This window comes from Mirounga leonina, unplaced genomic scaffold (assembly GCF_011800145.1).
Source record: "Mirounga leonina isolate KUSES-001 unplaced genomic scaffold, KU_Mleo_1.0 Mir_115, whole genome shotgun sequence".
Lineage (NCBI taxonomy): Eukaryota > Metazoa > Chordata > Mammalia > Carnivora > Phocidae > Mirounga > Mirounga leonina.
In genome coordinates this window covers 63489174-63506484 of record NW_023270268.1, presented here as the reverse complement: position 1 = coordinate 63506484, position 17311 = coordinate 63489174, and the positions used below count along the sequence as shown (strand labels likewise).

The 17311-nt window shown below is 40.3% G+C and overlaps 1 protein-coding gene and 1 pseudogene across 2 annotated transcripts in view; both read right to left on the bottom strand.

Moving 5' to 3' along the window:
- Window positions 1-5651, bottom strand: part of TMEM212 (transmembrane protein 212) — a 28806-nt gene extending 23155 nt beyond the window's left edge. Inside the window, exons 1-3 of one of the 2 annotated variants that reach the window (XR_004678054.1) lie at window positions 5334-5651; window positions 4036-4157; window positions 677-996 (exon numbers count right to left, since the gene is read on the bottom strand). The gene's annotated coding sequence lies outside the window, so the exon portion shown is untranslated. Of the gene's footprint in view, window positions 997-4035; window positions 4158-5333 lie in introns of those variants that run through there. The other variant, XR_004678056.1, reaches the window with a different exon arrangement.
- A 10845-nt stretch (window positions 5652-16496) lies between these two features.
- Window positions 16497-16890, bottom strand: LOC118000285 (annotated as a pseudogene).
- Between the last annotated feature and the right edge of the window lie 421 nt (window positions 16891-17311).

The following is a 17311-nucleotide window of genomic DNA, read 5'->3' as shown; positions in this document are numbered from 1 at the left end:
GAGCCCCTGCCCCCCTCCAGGGCCCCTGGCCCCTCCAGGGCTCTCTGCTTCCCCTTCGGCACTGCTGGAAGGTACGTCTGCAATCCTCTGTGAAGGTGGTGGAGTCAAGATCTTTGCTGGCTGCTTTGCAGACCCTACCTTCCTTCTTATCCAAGGGGGTCCAGCAATCTTTGCTCAGGAAAGAATGGCAGAAATTGCACCAAACTCTTCAATCCATCTTTGCCACAGAAGAAAGAAAGAAAGAAAGAAGAAAAAAGAAAGAAAGAAAGAAAGAAGAAAAAAGAAAGAAAGAAAGAAAGAGAAGAAGGAAGGAAGGAAGGAAAGAAAGGAAAGAAAGAAAGAAAAAGAAAGAAAGAAAGAAAGAAAGAAAAGAAAGAAAGAAAAGAAAGAAATGTAATCAAAAGAGATGGGATATGTCAGTGATGCTGACTGAGGGAGAGAAGCTGATTTGGACACTCTCTACCTCTTTATTTTATTTATTTATTTATTTTTAAAAGATTTTATTTATTTATTTGACAGAGAGAGAGAGATCACAAGTAAGCAGAGCGGCAGGCAGAGGGAGAGGGAGAGGCAGACTCCCCGCTGAGCAGGGAGCCCGATGTGGGGCTCCATCCCAGGACCCTGAGATCATGACCTGAGCTAAAGGCAGACGTTTAACTGACTGAGCCACCCAGGTGACCCTCTGTACCTCTTTAGATATGTTCCTTTACATGTGAGCCCTGGAAATAGCTCTGCATGTGTTACAGTCTCAGGTTTTTTGTTTTTTTTCTTTTTTAAGTAGGTTTCAAAGTTCCAGAAGGGGTCTATCTTTGCCAAGATGAAAGAGAATGGAGCTCTAAACAAGAGATGAAATGAAAATGCTTTATTGTCCTAGCAGCTTCAGGTGACTCGCTTCATTTGTTTACGTAGTATAGAGACGTAGCTCCTGTAGCAGAAAGAGCATGAACTTTGACATCAGAAAGACCTGGGTTTAGGACTAAGGATTCCATCTAAGACCTAAAAAAGGAATGAAAAATTAGAATATTAACACTCTGCTAACCCCAGTGCAGTAACCGTTTCAAGCACAATGGAAAATGATAGCTCTACAATGGAAAATATGGAAGTCACCACCTGAACCAAGTGATCAGACTTGATATCACCAACACCAGGACAAAGGGACATCACTGCCTCCTGATAGGATATAAGGAGAGCACACACCATCATGTGCATAGTGTTTTTGGCAAACATGTTTAGCCTGAATCTAATCACAAAGAAACAATCAGACAAATTCAGATTACAGGGACACTTTAAAAAGCACTAGCCTGGACTCTTCAAAAATTGTCCATGTCACGAAAGATAATAAATATTGCTGAGATATTTGGGGAAATTTAAATATGGGTTTTATGGGGCACCTGAGTGCCTCAGTCGGTTGATCATCCGACCCTTGATTTCAGCTCAGGTCATGATCTTAGGGCTGTGGGATGGAGCCGCGCATCGGGTTCTGCGCTCAGCTCAGAGTCTGCTGGAGAGTCTCCTCCTCTGCCCCTCCCCCTGCTCTCTCTCTCTCAATAAGTCTTTTAAAAAATAATAAAATAAAAATAAATATGGATTTTATAGTAGATAATCGTGCATCAATGCTGAGTATCTTGGGAGTATGAATGACATGATAATTATATAAGAGAATGTCCTATTGGTGAAACTAGTTAAGTTAGCGTTCTTTATGCTTTTTTCAACTTTTCTATTGGTCTGAAATTTTTAAATTAAAATGTTGGAGAACAAAAGGAAAAACAATAGTTTTGTGAACTGCATAAAACGAAGGGTCTAACTTTTACACAGACATACAGCCACGCTGGCTCAATAATCCCCGAGAATATTGACGCCTGTGGGTCACAGTGTAAGGAGTGTAAGGAAAAGCTGCTCTGGCCCCCCATCAGCATCAACATGACACCTGTCTTTCTCGAATAGGGATGATGCAACAGGTATGTTAGGTTACACTGTGAAGGTGAACCACTCTTGCAGACACATTGATGGGTATTGTTTATATACTCTTGTCTTTCCAGCTATTCCAATTTCTTTACTGGTTTAAAAACCTTTCTAACGCTCCTTCATAATGCACATTTCCTTCTGCTTTTTACTAGCTGTTCGACTTCAACTTTGAGTGAACCCTCTCTTCTCATAATGGCTTGGGGTTTAAGGAGAGCAAAGTTCAATTTTTATCATCCCGAACTGGGAATTGTCAAATTTAAAGCCTTCCAATCTGCAAGATGTTTGGACCCAAATAGAGATTTGTGCATCAGCTTGTACTTACCTAGTTTAGACGTTATCTGCCTTTTGTATATCTGACCCTCGGATGTGTTTTGCAATCATCTGGAATTTATCAGAATTTTCCCATGTTTTTGCAAAGCAAAACAACTTAAGTGTGTCACCAGCAAACGTGTGCAGCTCGCTGTCAGTTTGCTCTCCCAAGCCCTGCAGCTGCAAGGAAATGCTCTTATTGGCAGACTTGACCTCACCAGGCAGCCTCCCACAGGCTACTGTGGGGATTGTCTGTCTTTTGGGAAGGCTGCTCCTATCTTGTTTAATCACGGACTAGAAGGGCTGCAGATAGAAGTGAGATCGTGACAGCAGCTATGACTGATCGGTGCTCTGGCCACCAAGGAGCGGGGGAAGACACTAAGAAAACAGGAAGAGAGAAACAGTGGGGGTGTCTGGGGAAGAGAGGTGGAGAGAAGATGGAGAGGAAAGAAGAACAACAAGAGAGGAGTCAGAACATAGAGGAAAACATTCCTGAAGCCAAAAACAGCTTCTTGCGTCACTCACAGATCCAAAGCCTGGGTCTGGACAGAGTTGATTCCGGGACAGAGGAGCAATGGAAGCCACGGGCCACTCGTGTGCATTTTACAAAAGATACTTGTAGGGCGGACTAAAGGGAAATGAGTAGAGGGAAAGGGCAAAAAACAAAGCAAAACAAAACAAAAGGGGATGAGAAAGAAGGAGGTCTAAGTATCCTGAAATGTTCTCAGGTTATGCTTGTTTTTAAGTTGCTTTTAGGGACAACCTTTAAATCCTCTTAAATAGGAAATGTATATTCATTTAGTTCCTTCTCTTGGCATTTTTGAAAAGGAAAGAACCAAACTGTTCAGTGAGAAACTAAACATACTTTTGGATCCAAATATATCCACGTAAAAGGCACAAGAGAGGCAGGAATGGTGAGGATGGGTTCACTAAAGCCCTCTACAGTTGTCATTATTTTTTCCATTTTACAAATGACAAAGCTGAGGTTCTAAGGCGTAAATAGTGAAGGTGATAACAGCTAATCAGTGTTGAATCCTGGTTTTGAACCTACAATGCTTGACTCCGAAGTCTGTAATTTTTGTTTTCCACTATCAGATCAGGACATAGGTGTACTACACCTTTTAAAACATGTATGCATAGATGAAAATTGATCCATGACATATACCAAATAGGGCTGTACTCACCCAGGACATAATAGGAATGGAGATGATGCTGCATGTGCACAAAGGAAACATTTTTTAGAACTGCTGATTCTACTCCCAGTTACAGAGACAGAGACAGAGAGAGACAGAGACAGAGAGATATTCCTCGCCCTTTCTTTTTATAAAATTAGGACAAATGGGAGAACCACAACCAAAGTTTCATTCCTATGTATTGAAGGAAAACTCTGGACTTTCTATCTAGAGCATTGCTGGTCTAGTTTTCCATTTCTCAGTGCTCCATGTGTGTGCTCTTGACCTTCGTGTGGAGATGGACTATGCTGGTTGTTGCATGCATTGTTCCTGTATGGCTGGCCGAGGGGGCATAGGCTAAAACAAATAAGTAAGATGAGGAGCAGTGTAATGCAGTAGGAAGAGACTCTGGCTGTGTGACCTCGAGTAAATCAAAACCTCTCGTAATCTTGGTGTCCTTCTCAGCGACATGTGGAGGTTAGACTAGATAATTTCTCAGATTCCTTCCATATCTCAGATTCCATGCCTTGAAATAAATCCCCAAGGAGCTAAAGTGCCTGCGTGGCCAAAATGCCTGTCCCCCAGAAACCTTTATCAGTGAAAGTGTTATCTCCTGGAGGACTGGGAACCACCATCTGGATCCACCGCTGGCTGGTAGAAGCAATGGAAACTAAGCCGGCGCTGTACATGGTCTCTTGGCCAACCGGATTCCTGCGGGAGAGATTTCATGTAGAGTTCCTCCACGGAGGCCTCCCTCTGCCCTCCTGGCACACAAATAGGCAGCCAGAAGGCCAGCATCCACCAGCTGGGAGCCGGTGTCCACCAGCTGCTTAGTCAACAGCCTTTGAGTCACAAATTGGTGATCTCAGCCCAGCTCTGGTGACTGTGTCATAAGATAATTAGAACTTGTCAGCCAACACAGCAGAGGCCTGGAAGGGCAAGGACTGAAGGAGCATAGAGCTAAATCACTCTTTTCTAGCTCCTTGAAAAGGGATGCAAAACTGGGAGGGAACTGCTAACATCTGAAGTCATGGAGTGACTAGTGTAGGTGGATGGAGAGGTGAGAATTCAGTGAGGATCTGGGCATGCACAGAACTCAAAGACCAATCCCCATCCACAGGTTGAGAGTGACCAGTAGGGTTAACGTCTCTAAATCAGGTTTTTTTTTTTGTTTGTTTGTTTTTTTTGAGAGAGAGAAAGCACAGGAGGGGGTAGGGGCAGGGGGAGAGGGAGAGAGAATCTTAAGTAGGCTCCACACCTGGTGCGGAAGCCCCACTGGGGCTTGATCTCACGACCCTGAGATCATGATCTGAGCCGAAATCAAGAGTCAGATGCTTAACTGACTGAGCCACCCAGGCACCCCTCTAAATCAACTTCTGATTGGCCAGGAAACAAAGTCCTTACTCTATTTTCCAAGCAATGGTTAAAATATTAGGAACCTCAGTTTTCTGTATATTTATAATGCAGGAAAGCAAGGTGAGCTAAAAAAGGTACAACAGTTGATTCACTCCCTCAATTCATCCAGGTCTCTGCTCAAAATCCCCTCATCACAGACGTTTCTCATCAATCTCTTTCCCCCTCCCTCAATTGAGCTTACTCATTACCACCTGACTTGATTCTTCATCGCTCTTGGCTCATCTGTTTACTGTGTGTCTTCCCAACTAGAATGAAAGCTCCATGAAGTAAGGACTTTGTTTTGTTCACTGCTACATTCCAGAGCCCCAAACAATACCTGGCCCATAGTAGATGCTTAAGAAGCATTGATGAATGAATGGATGGATGGATGGATGGATGAATGAAGCTGCTTATCACTAGTTTATCTAGACCATTTTGCTGACAAAGCTAGCTCCTCAGGCCTTCACTTAGAAACAATTAATGTTTTGGTACCTTAAATCTCTCCATCCCCTCTCCATCAAAATCCACACCAAAACACAAAGGAAATCTTCCAGGTTAGCTCGCTCAGCTGTGAGACCGCACTGTAAATACACGTGCGTTGTATGTGAATATATGGGAGAGGCGTGCCCATGCTGGGATTATTCTGGCCTTGCTATATGGGCATGTGACATACCGCCACATGACTCTGTGTTAAATAGAGGAAGACTCAAGGTCACAGACCAACCGCGTGAGTCTAGCCAGAACTTCCGCCTCTGGGGGAAAGCTCTAAGGATGATGCCAACTTTTTTAAAGCAGCTCATGTTCACTGGTGATCTGTCTAATAGAATGGCTTTTACGTATTTCTGTATATTCAAAGTTTTATCTACTGCTTCGTCTGAGTACTTTTCATAGATAACAAGTATTTCCCCCTACTCTCTAGAAAAATGATAGCAAAGATATTAAAATTTTTATTCATGAGGGACGCCTGGGTGGCTCAGTCCAGTAAGCGGTAAGCTTCTGCCTTCGGCTCAGGTCATGATCCCAGGACCCTGGGATCAAGTCCCGCATCGGGCTCCCTGCTGAGCTGGGAGTCTGCTTCTCCCTCTGCCCCTCCCCCCACTTGTGTTCTCTCTCTCTCTCTTTCTCTCTGGAGCTCTCTCTCAAATAAATAAAATCTTTAAAAAAATTAAAAAATAATAAAATAAAATTTTTATTCACAAGAATCTGATTATACAAACTAATACTCCTATTATATTTCCACACAGATGATATTGTGATCTTTTCTGAGCTAGGACAACTGACTAAGTGCATCGTTCTGATATAAGGAATTGGGTAGCCTAGGACAAACATTGCTTACTTTTACCAGATGATGGTATCGTTTTTGTATACAAAGGCCCGCACTTTCCTTTCTCTTTTCAACAATGCAGATGTCCTGCCCTGGTTTTTATTTATTTATATATTTATTTTAAAGGGGCGGGGGAGAAAAGGGCATTTCCTGATACTTCCCCATCTCCTTGTCCCAGTACATAGCCTTTCTGTTACTTTCTCTTGATCCACCCAAAGCTAATTGACATTAAAGTTAACAGCTAGGCTACTAGGCAAGCCTCCTTGATCCAACAGACAAGTTCACTAAAAAGCATGTGGGGCAATGAGAATGAAAAGTACACAGTAACGACCCAACTGGAGAATCAGAGAATGGAACGGGACCTGAGAGATCAGCCAGTCCACGCCTGTCATTTCACAGACTAATTCCATGGTTAAAATACCCAAACAAAGAGCTGTCTAACTGCAACCTTCACCTATAGTTCAATAAGCCCGCTGCGACTGACAATCTTTCTGCTATATCCACGTTTAGCACTAGGTGTTGCTCTATGCTATTTCTAGACCCGATTTCTTTGCTGCACAACAGAAGCTGAGCCTCCTAATCTGAGTTCCATTCTGCAAATGCTGTCTTTAAGATGAAACCCTGCTAGTATTTGGTATGTTTCCCGGAAGCAGCTTCATTTAAATGGCTCAGGTGTGGCATACTGAATCCGCTGAAACAGCCGCTCTGGAGAGAAGGGGATCGATACATGCCAGGGAAAGGGGACTCCAAAGTCAGTTTTCAAATTGTCCTAATTCAAATATTTACTTAAACTCTGTTTTTATATTATGTGCAACACAAGGGGAATGACATTGTTGCTGTGTGTTTCCTGGAACTGACTGTCTGCTACAAGGCCACAGATAAAGTTTGTTTATAGAAAAACAAAATATGAAAAAGGAAAGTTTAGCACTGTTCTATTTGGGGTTTAATACTCCCACACATCCCAAAGGGGAGGAAGGACAGCTTTCTAGAATCTTGCTTTCCCCATGGCAGCCAAGGACAGAAATGCTTTAACCCCCTCTAGTGACAGATGCATCATTACTTAGATTAGTTCAGTTGTTCATTTTGAAAGGTAATGCCATAGGGAGAAACAGGTCCTGCTTTAAGAATTTCATTGTTTAGGAAGAGGGCAAATTTTCAATTCACCTTTAAGTTTTTTTTTTTTTTTTAAGATTTTTTTATTTATTTGCGAGAGAGACAGAGAGAGACAGAGAACATGAGAGGGAGGAGGGTCAGAGGGAGAAGCAGACTCCCCACCGAGCGGGGAGCCCGATGCGGGACCCGATCCCGGGACTCCAGGATCATGACCTGAGCCGAAGGCAGTCGCCTAACCAACTGAGCCACCCAGGCGCCCCACCTTTAAGTTTTAAAGGGAATGAAATTCAGCTATTAAAGATAAATCTTTAACATTATTACTCAGTGGTTTCAACTTGGATAAATATTTTTTTAAAGGTTTTATGTATTTATTTTTGAGAGAAAGAGACAAAGAGAGAGTGCATGTGAGCAGGGGGAAGGGCAGAGGAGGAGGAAGAGAGAATCTGGAGCAGACTCCGCACTGAGCACAGAGCCCGACACGGAGCTCAATCCCACAACAGCGAGATCATGACCTGAACTGAAACCACGAGTCGGAGGCTTAACGAACTGAGCCAACCAGGTGCCCCTCAACTTGGATAAATTTGACATAAACTCAGTATAAATGTTCAAGTTCTACAAGTCCAATGTTATAATCATCTAATACTTAGTTTAAAATCATCATGCATGTAACAAAACAATGTCTAGTACATTGTTGCTAAACATGTTTGTTTTTTTTTTTCCAGTTTTGGTTATTTACCAATAACTATGTGTAATACCAATAATCAGGCAATGATGTTTATAACAGTCCTAGATTTTTAGCAGGAAGGAAAATGGAAGAAGGAAGCCAGAGTGGAAGCATCCTAATCCCATTACTAAGCTTAGCGTAGAGGGAGAGATGTAGCTCACACAAAGTTAGCTGCTAGGATCCATAATATAAACTCTTCAGTCTAGTCCTAAAGAGAGGGTTCCTTCCAATTTTTATAGTTCAGGCCTTAGGCTGAAAAAACTAAGTACTTGGCTGAAGTGTGACTTTCTTATAAAATGTTCTTTTCAGCTTTCTCCCCAGCACAAACCAGCCTTTCTTTTCTGAAGATTCTATTTCCTTTACATTCTTTGAGGATAAAACTATGCATTGTGGTTTTTATACCACATTCACTTAGGATATTTCAAAACAGAGTGAATTCCACTTTTTCTTCCAGTTTTCTCTTCACAGAGGTTCCCCTTTCCTCGCTCCTGATAGCCTCGATGATGATGTAAAGTAGTATCCCCTAGGATCTTTGCACTTCATTTGTTATGCCCTGTATTAAAGATGGGCAACTTTTCAAAAGGGATAGGTCAGACTCCTGATTCATGTTCTTGTAAATGTGGGGTCAGAGGCGTTTATGTGTTAGGAAAATGGTCTATTTCCTATAAAAGGAAGGGAGAGAAGAATTTTTGAAAGCATCCATTTTGGAAATCATGTTTTTAGTGAGTGGCAGGAAGGCAGAGGCACCATGTGGTAGACGCTGAGGAAGTTTCTGCCATCTTTAGTCAGACCCACTTTTATATGGACCATTTTTGGTAAGTCTACCGGCATGTGTAGGGGGAAGAAACATAAGAGCTATTAAAATAGATTTGTCATTTCCACACACAGACATGCATACACGAATCACAAAATGCTTACCCTTTGCTTTTTCTTAATGCTAAACTGACCAAAGTTGTTTTTTTTTTTTAATGCCCTTTATGAGCTCTTCTAGTGTCATCCGCTAATTTCTTCCATTGCTTTTTATTCTCCAAACAGGTTACACTTGCATAATTCCAAAAAGGTGAATAGAGCTCCTGCTCTTGCTTAAGATTGTTTCCAGCCTAGCTTAACAAGCTCTAGTTTTTAAGTTCGTTCCAAGATTGAGACAAAAATCTCTCTACCAAAAGCAAAATAAAAGGCAAATTCCTATGCTTTTGCCTCATTTCATGTTTTATTATCCTATGTTTCCTAATTATACATTCTGTAAATAAGAAATGGGCACATGTTCTATGGACGGGAAGCATGGTTACGTGGTTAACGCAAGTTGCGCTCTCTACAAGACGTCCATTTTAGGCCACATGCAATTTATATGTTTTCTCCTCTCTTGATAGAGAAAAAGGAAAAAAAAACAACAACCCTGGAAAACATTATAGAACCCAACTATATGCCTTTTGGGGCCCATGAGAAAGCATAAGTTTCTACCCCTCCCAGCAGTGTTGGAGCTAGCCTGCACTGAAGCCTGGGGATGTGCTTGCTGAGGTCCACAAGTGAGAAAATGGAGTGATGACGGCAGACCATATTATTGCATGGTGCTACTAAAAAGCGAACGCAAGTCTAGCATTATTGAAGTCTAGAAATGTTTGCTTACAACACACACACTGTGGAGAACACATTTTATGTGTTTATAATAATAGCAATAAAAAATTTCCCCAAATCAACTTACTTTTTTCTTGTTAATCCTGGGTTAAAGACAGTAATTATAAAAAAGACATTTCATAGAGCACTTGTACTTTTGTTGAATAAAAGAGGTATTTACAACATAGATTTAGTTACGTTTTGTAAAGTATAATAATTTCAGTTAGGCAAACTTAGTGCTCTATTTCCTTAGAGGAGAGATTTGCAACTTTTTTGGGTGCACTTTTAAGCGAGCAAAAGTCTTCCTTTTGAATACCCACATTAGAGTAACTTTGGAATGAGCAATCCATAGGTTCTCCTTAATCTAAGTGTGGTGTTTGTAAACAGAGGGCCTACTTCTATAGCACAAGTGAGTTACCTTTTTTTTTTTTTATTTTAAAATATTTTATTTATTTATTTATTTGACAGAGAGAGAGAGAGAGTGAGAGCACAAGCCAGGAGACAGAGGGAGAAGCAGGTTCCTCGCTGAGCGGGGAGCCTGACATGGGACTCGATCCCAGGACCCTGGGATCATGACCTGAGCCGAAGGCAGCCACTTAACCAACTGAGCCACTCAGGTGCCCCACAAGTGAGTTACCTTTGATCAGCATTTTCTCATGATGAATGATAAGGGAATATGCTTTTTGACGTACATCAGTTTTCCCTTCAGATTTTTTTCTAAAATATTTCAAAACACTCTGATTTCCCTAGGCTATACCATTTTCCTCTGACTTTACTCCCTCCTATAGAATTCAGCCGTAGAACGTCTCCTGTCTCCTGGGAGTCTGCTCTTCCTTCCACATGGGCTCCCACACTCATTTCCTCCAGCTGCCTCTAGGCGGCCCTGAGCCCTGGGCCTTCATCCAAGAGCTGATGTGATGCTCTGCTGCTGCATGTCCTTGGCAGATGTTCTAGCCCATTATCTCCGACAGGGTCTCTGGCCTTGACTCTCCTTCCTTGTGAGTTTTCTTTCCCAGGGGATTCCTCAGCCTCACACAAATATAGCTGGCCCTGGAACCTCCCTAGGCTTGTCTGAATTTGCAACAATTTAGGCTAGCCTGGGGGGTCCTCTGTTACACAAAGATTGGGGCTGTCACTATCAGTCATCAACTGCTTTGTGTTTAGTACTGCTTGACTCTATAGAAAGATAGGAAGGAAGAAGGGTGGGAAGAAAGGCAGAAGAAAAGAAGGAAAAGAAGAAAGAAGGAAAAAAGAAAGAAGAAAGAAAGAAAGAAAGAAAGAAAGAAAGAAAGAAAGAAAGAAAGAAAGAAAGAAAGAAAGAAGAAAGAAAGAAGAAAGAAAGACAGGAAGAAAGAAAGACAGGAAGAAAGACAGGAAGAAAGAAAGCTAATTTTAAAAAGATGAAAAGATTAAAAAATGAAAATCCTAAAAGGTACATGTTTCCTGCCTGTAAGAAGTTTATTTTCTACTTGGTTATAATTATTCATATCTAAATACACTGCAGATTTCAGGAGATAATTAAATCAGAGAGCATATCTAGATGCCAACTTTTTTAAAAAAAGATTTTATTTATTTATTTGAGAGAGAGGGACAGAGAGCTTGTGCGAGAGTGCTCGAGCAGGGGGAGGGGCAGACAGAGGGAGAAACAGACTTCCTGTTGAGCAGGGAGCCCATGCAGAGCTCTATCCCTGGACCATGGGATCATGACCTGAGCAGAAGGCAGATGCTTAACCGACTGAGCCACCCAGGCCTGCTAGATGCCAACTTAAAGACTTTTGGCAAACAGACAATCAATACCAGTCAAGCTAGCCAGGAAGCTCCTCTTAGAGATGTCATTGCAAAGAACATCTCTGCCTAGGATCAAATCCAGGTTCATAGTTTTAGCACAGGAGGGTAGAAAATATCCTCTATCCATGAATCTTAAATTCAGCTGTGGCCTGAACTTCAGAAACAAGCTTAGCTTTAACACTTTTTGAAAATCCTTGTGCAATATTTTTGCACAAATACTCTCAATGGGGAGGAAGTTACAAGTTAGGGAAATTGCATAAAAGTATCTGTTCCTTAGCTGATCTAAGTGTTGGATCCAAACAAATGTGTGAACCTCAAGAAGACCAGCAGCCATAATATTGGTCCACTGGCACTGGAAAATGTCTCCCAAAGTCTCTGTGGTGAGGAACACCTCTCCTTTTCCTCCTCCTCCACTCAATGCAATTGGGCCAGTAGGACACAAATATACAAGCAATGAAGGTTGTCATCTAATCAGACAATGGAGGAATATTCTTCACCTTGTTCCAGGTGTGGCATTTCCATTAACGCTGCTTAACATCACAGTAGCTTTGGGCCAGGGAAGTGCTTGCAGATCATCCTGAACCTGCAGGTGGGTCAACTCTTGGGGTTTTGTACCCACTCTCTCTCCAGTTGTGTCCCATCCCAGACGTGGAGAGCTGCTTTGTCAAACTGGACACTTATCACTGTGTGGTATCTCAGTAATTTGACCTGCTTGCCCGTTCTATTGAAGTCATTGTGAATCTCGATTCTGATATGTTCCCTCAGTTTCCATCTGCAAATTTCATAAACACAAATTAGTTATTTTCATGTAAGGTATTAGATGAAGCTATGTGGAGTCTTGTGGCAACCCACCAGAAGCATTGCTTAGGTCGATAGTCACACATTATAATAAACACTTTTTGGATATGATTATTCAATCAATTTTGGTTCCATGTAATAAAATAATTAGAAATACCATGCATCCCCCTGATTTATCCACCCAATAGCTCTATCCAAATATTATATCAGGCTTAAACTAATTTCTGGGGAACTCTTGCTAGCTCATTGTGATTCTTCCTCACCTGGGAAAAATAATAATATTCATGAGTAGTTTTCTGTTTATAAAAGTACTAAGTGGCTTTTTGCAAACAGGTTTTTTTTTTAAATAGTTGCATAAAAAAGAAAACAAAAGCCACTCAAAATCTCACTACTTCGCCCCATAAACAGGTTGGTTAATTTCCTTTCAGCTGGCTTCCTATCTCCACTCCCCTCTCTTGTCCTCTCCCATGCACACATCTTATTCAGTCCCCTGTTGCTTTCCCTTCCCCCAGCTCAAAGAATTAAACAATAGTAACGGAGAGCTTTGAGGGGATATGAGTGCAACAAAACCAGAAAAAAGTGAAGAGAATTTTGACCCTTAAGGTCAAAAGCTGCAAGACTAACTGTAAAATAGAAACATCTGCATACATACTTGCAGAGAGTATTCTTGAACAAGTCAGAGGAAGTCAAGGAAGGCCGAGGTGTAGACTTGGAGATATCACCATCATGAAACCCACTTCAATCTGTCATCTGCACAAGGGAGCCGTGTGGGTGCCAAGTCAGTGCCTAGGTATTCTTGTGATGTCCAGTGGAAACCACCAACCAATAGTGGTCAGTCAACTGCCTCGAGGTTGTACCCTTCTGTGGCCAAGGCTTTGCCCCACTTGACACAGCGCTCTCTCCAATGGCTCTGAATAATATCAGAGGAACAGATAACTCAACTTTCACTGGTTTAAAGCCCTACTTATGTCAAATGAATTTGACCCCCAAGTGAAACCATTGTCATCTGCCCTCCAATATATAGATGTTTAGTCTGACATATGACCCAGAAGCCCAGCTTAAGGTGACTGTTGCCAGAACGTCCCCCACTCTGAAGATAGTCTTTCTTCTTCACCCATCAGAGGAAACTTCCATCCCACGTTCTCCCTACTTTTTCCTCATTCTTCTTCCCTAGCATTTCCACCCATCAGCTGGTGAAGGTCAGTCTCTCTATCTGCACCCAAGCCTTGTCTGCCTCTCTCGAGGTAGGGTTAGGCTGTCCCTCCCTGACTTGCACAGTACCCACTTCACTCTAACACCGATCTCTACTGCAGCACTGTAACTTTTCATGTTCCAATCTGGGTCCCCTGCTAGAATGTAAGCTACCTGTAGGCTAGGGATTCTATTTTCTTCTTGTAGTCCCCAAACCATGCTCAGTGTTTAGCATAGGTTAGGTGTTCAATAAATTATGGCTGAATAATTAGTTGATATTACCTAGAGTCACATTTTTTTTTTCTTGCTGAACACTTGGACATAAGTTTTCGTTTTCCAGTCTCCTAGTGATCTTCATCTTCTTCCTGACTCATTATCAAGCACAGACTCTGCAATTGCAACTACAATGTTTTTAGTATCCTGGAATGTCAAACATCTCTGTTTAGAAACTGGAACTTAGAGGAGTTAAGAGTTCTCTTCTTATCTGATTCTTCACTTATCTTAGCTTTAACCCTTGTGGCTGTTCTCTATTTTTCAGCTTGAAAGTTATTCCCTTTCATAAAGACAAGGCTTAAATAGAAATAAAATTGTTTTGCTTTCTCTTTGCCCGGTTTGATCCAGCAATGATTTCATTTCTTCTTCTTCCTATTTCTTGCTCCAACTATTACTTTAGGAAATAGTCTTTTAAATTTGAACTTAGTCTTTATCATGAGTCCCCTTATTCACGGCTTGAGCCTTTCTAATAAAATTCTTACTCTTGAATTTTGGGTCCCTCTTTCCATCTTTTCTATCTCTACTTTGGAGGACCAAGAAACTCCAAGAACATTTCTTGAAGAGTCTCTTCCTATGCAATAATGTCAGAATTTCTCTAAATGTATCTTGAAATCTGCTTTTCTAATGTTTAGAGTTTGTGTGTGAGTATATTCAGGGTTTCCATTTTGAGCTATTGTAAATGCTAAGAAAAAAAAATAGACACTTTCTGATCTCAAATTGACAACCTGACTTTACAACTTAGGGAACTAGAAAAAGAAGAACAAACTAAATGCAAAGCTAGCAGAAGGAAGGAAATACTAAATTTTAGAGCAGAGATAAGTGAAATAGAGATAAAAAAACAACAGAGAAAATCAATGAAACCAAAGTTGGTTCTTTGAAAAGATCAACAAAGTTGACAACCTTTAGCTAGATGGAGTAGGAAAACAAAAAAGAGGGGAAACCCAAGTTACTAAAATCAGAGTTGAAAGTGGGGACAATACTATTAATTCTGCAGAAACAGAATTATAAGAGAGTACTAAACAATGTGCATCAAAAAATTGGATAACCTAGATGAAATGAACAAATTACTAGAAACACAAAACCTACCAAAATGCAAAGTGTGATATATTATAACATATATATGTTATATTATATATAATATATGTTATAACATATATGATAGAATACTATTCAGTCTTAAAAAGGAAGGAAATTCTGTAATATGCCACAGTGTGCATGATACTTTAGGACATTACTCTAAGTGAAATAAGCCAGACAAAAAAGGCAGTGCTTTACTAACTTTGGGCTTTATTCTTTTTTGAATTAATTTAGGTGTAAAGCTAGATTGTTTATTTAAGATTTTTCTTGTTTCTTGAGGTAGGTCAGTATCACTGTAAACTCCCTCTTAGGACTGCACTTGTGTGTACCAAAGATTTTGGAATGATCTGTATCCATTTTCATTTGTCTCCAGGTATTTTAGAAATTTTCTCTTTAATTTCTTCATTGACCCATTGATTGTTTAGTAGCATGTTGTTTAGCCTCTATGTGTTTGTTTTTCTTGTTTTTTTTTTTTTCTCTTAAATGATTTCTAGTTTCATACTGTTGTGGTCAGAAAAGATGCTTAATATGATTTCAATCTTAAATTTATTGAGACTCTTTTGTAGCCTGACATGCGATCTATTCTGGAGAACATTCCATGTGCACTTGAAAAGAATGTATATTCTGCTGTTTTTGGATGGAATGTTCTGTATATATCTGTTAAGTTCATCTGCTTCTAATGTATTGTTCAAAACCACTCTTTCTTTATTAATTTTCCATCTGGATGATCTATCCACTGATGTAAGTGGGGTCTTAAAGTCCCCTATTATTATTGTATTACTGTTAGTTTCTCTTTTTATGTTAATATTTGCTTTATGTATTTAGGTTCTCCTAATATTAGGTGCATAGATATTTATAATTGTTATATCTTCTTGTTGGATTGATCCCTTTATCATTATGTAATGCCCTTCTTGATCTCTTGCTAGTTTGTTTTAAAGTCTATTTTATCTGATACAACTATTGCTACCCCAGCTTGTTAATTTGTTTCCATTGCATGAAATCTTTTTCTATCCTTTCACTTTCAGTCTATATGTGTCTTTAGTTCTGAAGTGAGTCTCTTGTAGGGAGCATATAGATGGGTCTTGTTTTTTTAACCACTTAGTCACTCTATATCTTTGATATAGAGCATATGATAAGAGCATTTAGTCCATTTACATTTAAAGTAATTATTGAAAAGTATGTACTTGTTACCATTTTGTTAATTGTTTCTGGTTAATTTTGTAGTTTTTCCCTATTTCTTCTTCTCTTGCTCTCTATTCTTGTGATTTGATGACTTTCTTTAATGATATTCTGACTCCTTTTATTTTTTGCTTATTTTTAAAAAAGATTTTATTTATTTATTTGACAGAGAGAGAGCACAAGCAGGGGAAGAAGCAGGCAGAGGGAGAGGGAGAAGCAGGCTCCCTAAGGAGCAGGGAGCCCGATGCGGGGCTTGATCCCAGGACCCTGGGATCATGACCTGAGCCATAGGCAGACGCTTACCTGACTGAGCCGCCCAGGTGCCCCTATTTTTTGTTTATCTATTATAGGTTTTTAGTTTGTGGTTCCTATGAGGTTCACATATAATATCCTATAGATAGCAGTCTATTTTAAGTTTAAGTCACTTAAATTCAAACATATTCTAAAAGCACTACATTTTTACTCCCTCCACCACAATTTATGAATTTGATGTCATATTTTACATCTTTTTATTTTGTATTCGTAACTAATTTTTTTTTTTTTGCAGTTTTATACCTTTATTGACAATCAGTGATTAGTTTTCATCCACATTAACTGCCTGTAGATTTTTGAAAATGGTGACAGGTACATAGGTAACCAATGTATAGAGCTTGCTTGATGAATCTTCATCCTTGTTATGTTTTCTGGACAAGTGTATGAATGTGGTATGGAACATTCCTTATTCCTTTGGCCCAGACAGCTTTGTTGAGGCTGGTCTCAATGCACATATCTGGAGTTCCCACCTCCTTCAGAGCAAATTTCTGGATGTCTTTGAGTGCCCAAGGGGCACACTTCTTGAAATTCACTCTATGGATGTGCTTGTGAATGTGGATGGTGTATTCTCTGGTCAGTACTTTGTTGATGGTAGAATGGCCCTTCTTCCTGCCACCCTTCTTTGTGGAAGCCATTCTGCCAGGCCCTGGTTGGAAAGGAAGAGTGAGAGGTATTGTGGGAGCAGGAAAGTAGCGTCACCTCCTTCACTAATTCTATAGATATAGCTGCTTTTATCATTTTTTTTTAAGGCTTTACAAGTGATTGAACCACTACCTTTACTATGTTTGCTTTTACCAATGAAATTTTCTCTTTCATACTTTTCTTCTACTTAGGCTTTTTCTTTTTCACTTAAGCCAGTAAGGATGGCTTAGTTGTGATAAATTCCTCTAACTTTTGTTTGCCTGGGAAACTCTTTATCTCTCCTTCAATTCTGAATAATAACCTTGCCAGGCAGAATATTCTTGGCTGTAAGTTTTTTTCCTTTCCTCACTTTGACTATATCGTGCCACTCCTTTCTAGCCTGCAGACTTTCTACTGAAAAATCAGTTGATAGCCTTATGCGTGTTCCCTTGTACA